We start from the raw sequence: 12,252 nt of genomic DNA, 5'->3' as shown, positions 1-12,252 counted from the left end.
GATAGTCCCTTCAACTGAGGGGTGGGGTAGGGGTGGGGGTTGTACTATTGAGGAAGGTGGTTTCGTGCTAGTTGATGAAAGGTTAAAAGAATATTAGAGGGATAGAGATAGGTGTCTTCCTGTAGAAGTACAAGGATACTCCTGTTGGAGAAGAAGAGAGACAGAGAGAGAGAGAGAGTGAGTGACTTAGAGAGAGGTAGGGATGGAGAGATTGGGAGAGAAATTGTGAATATGAGTCAGAACATACATGGTACAGTGAAGGTGGTGAATGGATATAGGTGAAGTGATACAGAGAATTGGACAGAAGGGAAAATTTCATATGAATGTGAGGGGAGATATTTTGATGAGATAGAATATATTCATTGTTCTCTGTAAACCAGGATCAGTAGATTTGTTTGTCAGATTATCAGTGATTGTTACTGTACCACCTGTTTGTATGCAATAGTTTTGTTAAGTTGAAACAACAAATTCAATAGACTGCAATCATACTCGGGGACCACCTTGAAGAATTTCTTGTCCAATGAATCGGCCCCAGTGCTTACTTAAAAAAAAAAGTCTGGTTCTTATTCTATTGGTTTTGTTGCTGAACTGCTAAGTTACGGGGACGTAAACACACCAATATTGGTTGTCAAGCAGTGGTGGAGGACAAACACAACGGAACACATTGAGATATATATTATGATCATCATCATTTAACGTCTTCCATGCTGGCATGGGTTGGATGGTTTGGCAGGAGCTGGCTTGGTAGAAGACTACAGCAGGCTACTGTGTCTGTTTTGGCATGGTTTTTTACAGCTGGATGCCTTTCCTAACACCAACCACCCTATAGAGTGGATTGACACGCATGCGCGTACACACACTCTGAGCTTTTTTGAACTTCCGTCTACCAAATGCACTCACAAGGTTTTGGTCAGTCCAAGGCTATTGTAGAAAACACTTGCCCAAGAGGGACTGAACACGGAACCATGTGGTTGGGAAGCAAACTCCTTACCACACAACCACAGCGGTATGTATTCCTTTCACATGTTCATTTTGTAAGAGCAGAATAGGTTAGGCTCCACTTCTGATACATTGAGCATGATTTGAAACTTAATAGTTGCATTTTGTTGTTGTTAGGCAAGTCTCTTAATTCATTCTAACTGCAAATTAGGTACCAGTTTCTTTTCACAATAAGGTACTTTGTAGTAGAAAAGGACATCCAGCTGTAAACCTTCTGCTCAAATAACTGGATGGTGCTGGAAGGTGGTTAGTTGTCTACTTGATCTTTCTTAGAGTTTGAACTGAAAGAAAAGTAACAACTAAAGACTGAGAATGTTGGAAAGGTAGTATTTTAGAGATTGTCTACTTCTTGTCAATCATGTGTGATAACTGCTTGCTAACGGTTCTTTTTCCTTTTGAATATAATTATTAAATCAGACTCTTTATATTTTTATAGTAAAGCAACTGTTTAATTTAGCTTAGCAACTAAATATTTTAAACTGGATTTCATAACATTCTGTTTTGCTTTATTTTCTTTAAAAAAGAAAAAAACTGAAACTGTGTCATCTGCTAGCATTCCGCACTTGTGTGTGTAACAGCGTTTTGCCTGGATTTAATTCAAGCATTTATTGTTGAGTCATTTGAGATTCAAGTGGAGAGAATAAGCTTTTTATTTTTAAATTCTTAAATTAATTAAGTGAAGCTCTCTCAATGTTATACGTATTTGTCTTACAAAAACTGCTGTATGAATATGTTAGTACAAGCACACATACGGATAAAACAATCGTACACAAATTCACACCTCCCTCTTACGTATTTGTGGCTACATGTGTGTGCATATTAACTATAAGATGACATTGAACTGTGCAGCTGTCACTTATCTTTCTATGCACTTAAAATTTGGACTAAAAAAAAAACCCCAAAGAAAACAAGCCCCCACCTCCTTCAAAAAAAAAAAAAAAAAAAAAAAAAAAAGAAAATCTAAGAAACAAACCAATGATTTAAACAAAGATGAACATGTTTCTACATAAATGTGTGTGCCAAGGTTTTCACTAGTGTGTAATATGAAAAAGAACACACTAATGGAATGACTTTGGTTAATACTCACCTGACACTAGAACATCTATTGACTAAGAACATGCATTATTGATTGAATTAAAGATTTCGCCATTGCAGCTAATTCCCCAAACTGCCATTTTTGTTTATTTATTTAAAAAAAAAAATTGTTTTATTATATATATATCTTTTTATTTATTTATTTATTGGTTCTGTTTTATTATTACTATTATTGTTCTTATTATTATTACTACTACTAATTTTTTTATTTGTAAAATTTACATCCACACAACTTGTAACTAACCTTTTGGGAGTTCATTTAGTTTTATCTGCTTTTCAGCACTGCTTCTATTTATGTTTGAATCTAGTGCCATAGCATATATATATATATATATATACATGCATACACACACACACACACACACACACACACACACACACTATACTTTTGGTAGGGGCAGGTATTCAACTTGTGACAGTTTCTTCTAAAAGTCATGATTTTAATTATCTCTCTCTCTCTCTCTCTCTCTCTCTCGCTTTCTCTCTCTCTCTCTCTCTCTCTCTCGCTTTCTGTCTCTCTCTCTTTCTCTCTCTTGGCAGGAAGCCACAAATTTGGAAGGGAACAGTATAGACAGTTAAATCCACCCTCTGTGGGACTGGAACTGCTTATTTTTTCATCAAACCCAGAGGGATTTCAATGCAAACCATAAAGAAGTGATTAAATGCTGCAAAGCCAACTCACAACCATAGTTGTGTTTTACTGTATTTTCCAGCATACAAGCTGACATATATAATGTAAACATGTAGTGTAAATATTTCACCATCACTACTTTTCCAAATCTTGCTGCATTTCACATACAATTCTTTGGTCCTCCAGAGTTGTCTTGTATCTCTTACAGATGTAAAATTTGGTCTGAAAAATTTGACTTGTGTTCCAGAAGATACTGTAAGTAATTTCTGTTAAAAATATTGATGATAGATTTTTGGATATATAATGATCCATCAGATTTACAGAGTTGTGTTTTAAGGTTTGTGCTTGTCTCAGGAATATTTAGCATTGTCATCGTTGTCATCATCAAAATTTAGCTTCTGCTTTTCCCTGCTCACATGGGCCAGACAGGATTTGTTTGTTGGTGATATTCCCAATGGCCAGACATGTTTCTCATGAATGACAAGAAGTGAACATTACTTGTATGATGATGATGATGATGCATATTTACACCTTTTACATGATATCAGATCAAGGCCATGGACACACACACACACACACGCACGCACACACACACACACACACACACACACACTCTGAACTTCTTTCAATTTCCATTTTCCAAATTCACCCACAAAGCTTTGGTTGACCCATGCCCAAAATAGAAGACATAGTAATGGCAATAATAATAATGATTTCAAAATTTGGCACAATGTCAGCCAGTTTAGGGTAGGGGGTAAGTTGATTACATTGACCCCAGTGCTCAACTGGTACTTATTTTATCGACCTCAAAAGGATGAAAGGTAAAGTCAACCTCAGTTGAATTTAAACTCAGAACCCAAAGATGAACAAAATACCACTAAGCATACTGCTCAGCATGCTAACAATTATGCCAGCTTGCCACCTTAATAATAATAATAATGATAATAATAATAATAATAATAATAATGATAATAATGATAATAATAATCCTTTCTATTGAAGGCACAAAACCATGAAATTTTGGGGGAGGGGACTAGTTAATTACATCGACCCAGAGTTTCACTGGTACTTAATTTATTGACCCTGAAAGGATGAAAGGCAAAACTGACCTCAGTGGAATTTGAACTCAGAATGTAGCAACAGACGAAATACTGCTAAGCGTTTTGCCTGGCATGCTAACAGTTCTGCCAGCTCACCACTTCAATCATCATCATCATCATCATCATCATCGTTTAACGTCCGCTTTCCATGCTAGCATGGGTTGGACGATTTGACTGAGGACTGGTGAAACCGGATGGCAACACCAATAATAATAATAATCCTTTCTACTATAGACACAAGGCCTGAAATTGTGGGGAAGGGGACTAGTCCATTACATCAACCCCAGTATTCAAGTGTGACTTAATTTATTCATCCCCCCAAAAAGAGTGCAAATCAAAGTCAACTTCAGTGGCATTTGAACTCAGTACCCAAAGACGGACAAAATGCCACTAAACATATTATAATTATGATAATGTTAATGATAGTAATGTCTTTTATTTGTATTAAGTGTCCTACATTTTATTGAGGAAAGGAGTAAAGTAAGACTCTGTGATTGCTGCAGACTTTTTCAAGCGTGTTGGCAAGTGGTTATAAACTTTGAATTGAAGACAAGATTGCAAAATTGGTTAGAGAACTTTTATTCAAGGATGAATATCAGTGATAATAATAATGATAATAATGATAATAATATACATTGGAGCCTGTTTTCTTAGACAGTTTTGGCAATTAAACTAATAAGATTTTTACTTTAGATTTACTATCTATTACAGAAGTCAATTATTTATGGTACTTTGTATTTTCAGAACATAGTGATACTCAGTGTTAATCTAGTTTGTATAATAATAATGAATGTGAAATCAGAGAAAGTAGTTTAAATTTTTATTTAATTTCTATTAGGTTAGCACTCTGTATGTGGGGCTGCAGAAAAATTCCTGTCTTTAAGGGTATTGTGAAAGGCCTGGTTGGGTGTCCAACCTTCCAAGCCCTTTTACTGGGCTTTAGAAAAACTGAAGGACCACTGCAATAGGTGTGTAAATCTAAGAGGGGAATATGGAATATGTTGAATAAAATCATAACCGATCCTCCTGTATTTTCTTTTACCCAAATCCAGAAACTCTTCAGTACCCACTTGTGTATCCTACTTAATGTGGATATACAGTAGAAAGTCATAATGCTGTGGTATTCGTCTTGGAAAACATCTCATATGGATTCATGATGCTAAAAAGCAAAGAAGTGTGTGCGTAGTGGACATAACGTGTCCAACAGCAGCAGCAGTGGACACATTTCTTCTGCAACTGGTATACTTCTGTGCTTTTTAGTACTATATATTATATTCTTTTATCTTTTATACTTGTTTCAGTCATTCAATTGTGGCCATGCTGGGGCACTACTTTGAAGAATTTTAGTCAAATGAATTGATGCCAGTACCTATTTTTTTTGAAAGTTTGTTCCTCACTCTGCCAGTCTCTTTTGCTGAACTGTTAAGTGACCAGAATGTGAACACCAGACGGTTGTCAAGCAGTGGCAGGAGACAAATACAGACACTAAGACACGCATATATATATGTGTATGGTAGAGGAGAAACACAGTGACACATGCACACACACACACATGACAGGGCTTTTTTCAGTTTCTGCCTAACAAATCCATTCACAAGGCTTTGGTTTGCTTGAGGCTGTTGTAGAAGATACTTGTCCAAGGTGCTGCGCAGCAAGACTGAACCAGGAGCCAAGTAGTTGGGAAGCAAGCTTCGTACCACACAGCCACACTTTTTCAAGATGAATACCAGTGTTGTAGCTCTCTTACAGTATATTCACATTCAGCAGAATGTGCAAGATGCTATTCTGAACTAAAATTATTTCCATCATTAATAACAAATCTATTCGGTTATTTTATTAATTCAGGGTTCAATTTTCAAACGTGTTTTGTTCTTGTTTTTAATTTCTAACTGCATTGCCATTAGTTCAAAAGTCATTAGAGCATTATATAGATTGATTGCCTTGAAAAGTTCATTCTGGCTCTTTTCTCTCTGAGTTCAAATTCTGTTGAGGCCTACTTTTACTTCCATCCCCTTTTTAGGGTAAAGAAATGAAGTACCAGTCCAATACTGAGGTTCATTACTCTTCCTCCCCTTCCCCACCTCCTATTCTACCTACCCTACATCCCCTCCCCTTCTCCCCCTTCTCTCTTTCTTGCTTCCTGTCTTTCTCTGGAAGTAATTTTCTCTGATCAGGCCCGGCGTAGGTTGTACTCCACCAAGTCTGAAAGTACTCCCAAGATCTGCTGTATGTTTGCAATGGTGTCCCTATAGTTCTCTCAGTGGTTGAGGACTAGAGGGGAGAGCTAAGGTGTTGTTTATCTTGCTCAGGCAAGATGCATTATTCTGATTGTCTCAGTCTCTTAGCTGATCGAAGTTTCGGTGACTAGTGTGGTCAAATTTTGACAGTGTTGTAATGTGTGTATGTCTTCATATTTCCCATTAACAGTTTAGCATTCAGATTATGTCATGCTTTATTTCATAGCTTCAAGATTTTAATGATGTGGCTGTTTCATTTTAAAAATGATATTGTAGGGTAGGTGTGAGAGGTTGGATCTGAGTGGTTTGATCATAAAACAGAATATTTGGTCTGGATATGGCTAGTTTAAACACTAAAGGGTTAAAAGCAAAATGCAATACATGTGTTTCACATACAATCGTTACTACTTTAAATTGTTACTACTTTAAATGAAATTTTCCAAAGATACGTCAGCTGAGAAAGACAAAATGACAAGCAATCACCCAACTCACTATTGCATTGTGGGATATTTACTGATTATAGTAAAAAACTCTATATCCATTTAGCTGCAGTAGTTTAGCATTCTGTTCTTGGCAGGTGTTCTGTTTACATGGGATTAACTTAGATAGTTTGAGCAGAAAACTTAGAACTAAATTGACAAATGTCTTGGTGGTAGATGTAATAATATAGTTCTGTTTGTTTATGGTATTCTGTATATTGTAATGTTTAAATTCTGTTTTATTGAATATAGTTTGTTGGATTTTCGTCCTCACACCTTTTTTTTTGCTTATTGGGGGAGGTGGGTTTCAAAAATTCATTAGACATGGTTTTTCTCTGAGAAAGTAAAGAGCTGAAGATTTACTATGTAAATCTCATATTAATCATTTCAAAGTGACTTGTCTGCATGCTGTATTTAATTGCATCCAGTTCTTCAACTATTACCTAACAGTAGCTTTGTCAATAAAGCATATTCTTTTATACTTTCTTTTCTCCTTTATATTTAGTGATGGGAATTGGTTTTCACACGTCTATAAATCTATGCTAACAAAACAGACATTCTTTTCTGTACCCTTTTCTTATATTTTGTTCATTATGATTAACTATCTTTTCATATATCTGTAGGCATAAACTGTTTACAAATACCTCCTTAATATCCTCTGGTGTGGATTGAGGAATTAAAGCACAGTTAATAATGGAAATACATTTTTTTCCACACCATGTGTGTAGGAGTAGTAGTACTTTTTCCCCCCCTCCTTTTCTTTTAAAGGGTTCACTTTAACCTTTTAGCATTCAGATTTCACTGACAAATGCAATGCTTATTTAGTCACATTGTTTTGAGCTAATCACTATCTTGTAGCTTCAAGATTTCAATGGTGTGTTTGTATATTTTTAGAATGATATTGTAGGGTAAGTGTGAGAGGTTGGATCTGGTCAGTTTTAACATAAAACAGGTAGAATATTTGGGCCAGATATGGCTGGATTAAATGCTAAAGGGTTAACACTTTAACAATCAGATTACTCTGTCAAATGTAATGCATGTTTACTCACAGTTCTGAATTAATCATAGTTTCAAGATTTTAATGGTGAGATAGTTTGTTTTTAGAGTGGTATTGTAGGGAAGGTGTAAGAGGTCAAATCTGGCTAGTTTTGAACGTAAAACAGGTAGAATATTTGGACTGGATATGGCTGTTTTAAATGCTGAGGGGTTTATATCTTCTGGTGTGGATTGAAGGATGAAATAGAAATTAATAAATAAAACACAATTTTCATTGCCCCACTTCATGTGTGTGTGTTGTCGTGCCTTCCCCTCACTTTTCTCTTAAAGGACACACTTTAAGAGAACGTATTTGTGAGGTAGTGGTGGTGGTGTTTTTTTTTTTGTGGGGGCTTCCCTTATATGTTAAACAAAATAGTCACAAATGCTGAGGTTTTTTCAAGTGTGGAATTTAGCTGTGACATTAAAAGTACTTGAACAATTTTTTTCTTTTCAAATCTTGGAATTTTTGAACCATTAACTTCCTCTATAATGACTACTTATTCTCCTATGATTATTTTTTTTTCTTTATAACTTCGTTGTTTTATTAAAAGTAAATCCAAAGACATAGTATCAGCTATGATGATGATAATTCTTTCTACTATAGGCTCAAGGCTTGAAATTTTTGATGGGATGGGCCTACTCAATTAAATTAACTCCAGTGCTCAACCAGTACCTATTTTATCAATCCTGAAAAGATGAAAGACAAAGTTGACCATAACGGAATTTGAACTCAGAATGTAAAGCTAGAAGAAATGCTACAAAGCATTTTGTCCATCAAGCTAAGATTTTGCTAGTTTTCTGCCTTCATAATAATAATAATTGTGGAGAGGCAAGTCAATCGCATTGACCCCAGTGCTCAACAGGTGATTATTTCATCAATCCCAAAAGGATAAGAGGCCATGTTGACCTTGGTGGAATTTGAACTCAGAACATATGATGATGTCCTAAGACTTAACTGTTATTCAAAATAAAAACTTGGAAATTAATTAATAGATGTTATTGTTGGGAATGTGGCAATAATGCAACACAACAATTTTTTTTCAAATTTTGGTACAAGGCCAGCAATTTTAGTGAGAGAGGGTTAGTTGACTACATTGACCCCAGTACTTGACTGGTACTTTATTTTGTCAATCCAGTAAAGTGGAAAGCAAAGTTGACCTTGGCCATATTTGAACTCAGGATGTAAACAAACATAAAAAATAACACAAGTTCTTTAAAGACAGTACTAACTCTTAAGCTTTCTGGTATCTCCATCACTGACTCCACTACCATCATCAAGCTATCGATAACATTATCATGTTTTCCTGTCTCTATATGGGTAACACAGGTATGCAGCACAGCGAATTACCATTCTTTGTGATTTTCTTTTTTATTACTCTGTAATAAAAAAACCAAGTCAAAACAGACTATGGAACCTGGTGCGGTCGCCTAGGCTTGATAGTTCCTGTCAAGCTATTCAACCCATGCCAGCATGGAAAATGGACATTAAATATTGTTGATGATGATGAGGATGACTGTCTTCTCTGTGAAGCTCAACATTTTCAGACCTGATCTCACTTTTTCTCTTCTCCTTTTTGGTCTTTCTCTGCCTCTCACTATTTTTTCCACCAAACTGCTGTCATCTATATGCATGTACCAATACAACTCTCTTCCATAAAACTATTAACACTTTTTAAAAATCTAGCTATCTTATCAGCTCTCTTGCCAACTCAACAAATTCTGGTGGGCTGCACCAGGCTAAGGGACTGTTTTCTCTTTTCTTCCCTAATATAATCTGTATTTCAAAAGTAGTTTTCACCCACATCTAATACCTCCCACCTCCATTCCCCACTCCAACTGCTTCCCATTTCTCTCTTTTCATTTCTACCCCTCTTATTACAATCTATATTTAATAATATGCAGTTCAGATTTCAGATGCTTTGGGCTTCTATTTGCAGATCAATAGTGCAGTAAGATGATTGACATTACTGCAGTGAAATGCATGTTGTTGCAGCATCATATGCTTATATTGCCTTGCAATATTAGTTGTATGCAGGAAGAGAAGAATACCTGCTTTCATATGTGATAAGAATAGATGGACTGATAGACAGGCTTTTCACTCTAATCTTTCACTTTAGACATTTCATCTTGCTTCTTAGCTATTTTAAAATTATCGAAGCAAGGGAAGAAGAAAAAAAATCAAAGAAAAATAAGTTCAAAATGAAAAAAAAAGAAAAGTGAGAAAATCAATTGGGCAAATCTAAATTTATAGCATAATTAGATGCTCTTCCAGTTTATTTTAATGTTTTCAATTTTAAGCTCTCTTACCAGGCAGATTAATATGGTGAGTAAACCCTAAGTCTCATTGGAAAGTGATGGAGTGGGGGAACTTGTATCTCACAGCTGACAATGTTTTATGATAGTTGCTATTGTTTAATGTCTCATGTCAGCTCTACTTGAGAAACGCATGATTTGAGCATCCTGTTCTTCCATGTCGTCATTTGTTGTCCTTGTTTTCAGTGTCTGCTTTCCCGTTTGTTTTAGTGTCTATTTTCTCATCTAATATGTGCAGGCATAAGTGAGATGAGTCTACAGTGTCAGATATTTCCGTATTACTTGATCTTGTGTCATCTGATTTGCGAGGTCAAGTGCTCTTAGATTAGATCTGCTATATCTCCTTTGATCTTCCTCTACCATAAGTATCCTCCACACTCAGCCTTTGACACTTAATTAACCTATCTGTTATTGTCCATTTACATGCCATACAGCATAATTGCCTCTGTTGCATACTTTGCTTGTTGCTCTGTTGTATTCTACCTTTGAATGTAGCATGGCACAGTGGATGATTTATCTTTAATGGATTATCCCTCCCCTTTGCAACATCCTCTGTTGGAATATCCACATATGCACATTGCTCAATGATAAGTAACAATGTCTTAACCTTCTATTGTTGTGTGACTGTACCATCTTAAAAAAGGGATGCATTAGATAATGTTGGTCTGGGTGTACTAAGTCTCAAAAAGATGATGGGATAGCCATGCCTAGAATCATAAGTGTGCTTGACCGTGGCCAACTTGGGATAGATAACACTGGACATCTCTTCAATCATCATGATCACCACCACATCTACTGCCAAACTGCTATAATGACATCCACTTTCACTATTACATCCACAATCATAGATGGAAATACCTCACAAACATAGCTATAACTACCACCACTGCAACTACTGTTGCAAGTGTATCAGCAACTACCACTGCAACAGTAGCTGTAATTGCCACTGTTGACTATAGCTGCTACTACCACTGCAACTGTTGCTACAACTACCACTGCAACTGCCACCATAAATAGCTGCGACTATCACCTCCCTGATCATATGATAACTAGCACTACCACAGGCACAGCTTATCTGATGATGCCGACTAAATAGCATTTCAAATCTACAACACAGACTGAAGAAAGATTTTGATTTTACTGCTTATAGTAACATGTTCTTAGTGTTCCTATTTAGAGCTATGTGAACTGGGGTCCCTATGAGAGTTAGGTGTTATGTGCCAGAAGATACTCGATAGAATGCAATGCTTATAAGGTGACATAAGCTAAAATGCAGTGTTGATGACATGATATAGTCCTCACTTCTCAGTTGGTTTGCCACACTTTATTGATTTGTCCATCCATTTCCTATAAACAGACTTAGTACAAATAATATTTCTTGGCTCAGCCTCTAAATCCATAAAAATAATCACTTCTGTCACCATTCATATGCATTACATGTCTGTACCCATGTTGTCTTCTCTCTTGCACTCTAAATCAGATTCCTTTGATACCTCGTTTTTCTCTTGGATCATCTGTGTTTCATTCATGTACATCAACAGTTCACATCCCTGTATCATGCTTGCTTCGTTTTTGACCAACTTTTACATGTCCTCTGCATTCAGTGCACACACTTCACTTTCATGTAACATTGCAATCCATACACAAGCATCATACAGTCATTTGGAGGGACAATTCCTTTTGATATTTTGTTTTCTTGTGGTGACATGCATGAGGAATATGTATACCAAACTGAAATCATGTTATGACTGAAAATATTACATGACATGAAATCTTCATCGATGTAATTTTATCAAGTCGGCAATGAGTTAAATGTAAAAAGAGACCTGATTTATCAAGTGACATTTTCATATTTCAATTTGATCTCAGTCTGATGGCCATCTTGGGACTGTGTTCTCAAACTTATAGATTTCACTTGTTTCCTCGCTATGATTCATGCCAAAGTAATTGCATTTCAACTCTATTTGGGTATTTTTATTTTAGAGGTATTACCATTATTAAACATTTTTTTTCCCAAATGTTTAGTTTTATATAACAATTTTTTTTTAGTTTTTTTATAAGTTTTTTTTTAATGATTTTCAGTTAAAAGAAGAAAAAAAATTAATATTTTCTCAGAGAATAGATGTCATAAAATTGTTTCTGTTTTAAAATACTGAGTTTAAAATACAAGAGTATAAGGTTATTTATTTTCAATTCCATCTTGTTAACAGGTATAAATCAAATCAGTTAAGTTCAATTGAGCATCTTTATAGCTGTTACAATGAAATTATGAAGTCTTAGGGAAAATGGCTTTATTTTTAGATGTTATCTTTGAAGTAGATTTTTAAAAAAAAGTATTTTGGTATTTTGTATATATATAT

The 12,252-nt window shown here is 35.5% G+C and overlaps 1 protein-coding gene across 5 annotated transcripts in view; it reads left to right on the top strand.

Moving 5' to 3' along the window:
• LOC106881021 (F-box/LRR-repeat protein 20) overlaps positions 1-12,252 on the top strand; it is a 413,298-nt gene that overhangs the window by 118,339 nt on the left and 282,707 nt on the right. Inside the window, exon 1 of one of the 5 annotated variants that reach the window (XM_052966262.1) lies at positions 2,929-2,980. The exons of the other annotated variants lie outside the window; for them this stretch is intronic. The gene's annotated coding sequence lies outside the window, so the exon portion shown is untranslated. Of the gene's footprint in view, positions 1-2,928; positions 2,981-12,252 lie in introns of those variants that run through there. 5 annotated transcript variants of the gene reach the window in all.

The sequence above is a fragment of the Octopus bimaculoides genome, chromosome 3 (assembly GCF_001194135.2).
Source record: "Octopus bimaculoides isolate UCB-OBI-ISO-001 chromosome 3, ASM119413v2, whole genome shotgun sequence".
NCBI classification, from domain to species: domain Eukaryota; kingdom Metazoa; phylum Mollusca; class Cephalopoda; order Octopoda; family Octopodidae; genus Octopus; species Octopus bimaculoides.
Note: the sequence above shows the minus strand (reverse complement) of the source record. Positions and strands in the feature narration are given on the sequence as shown.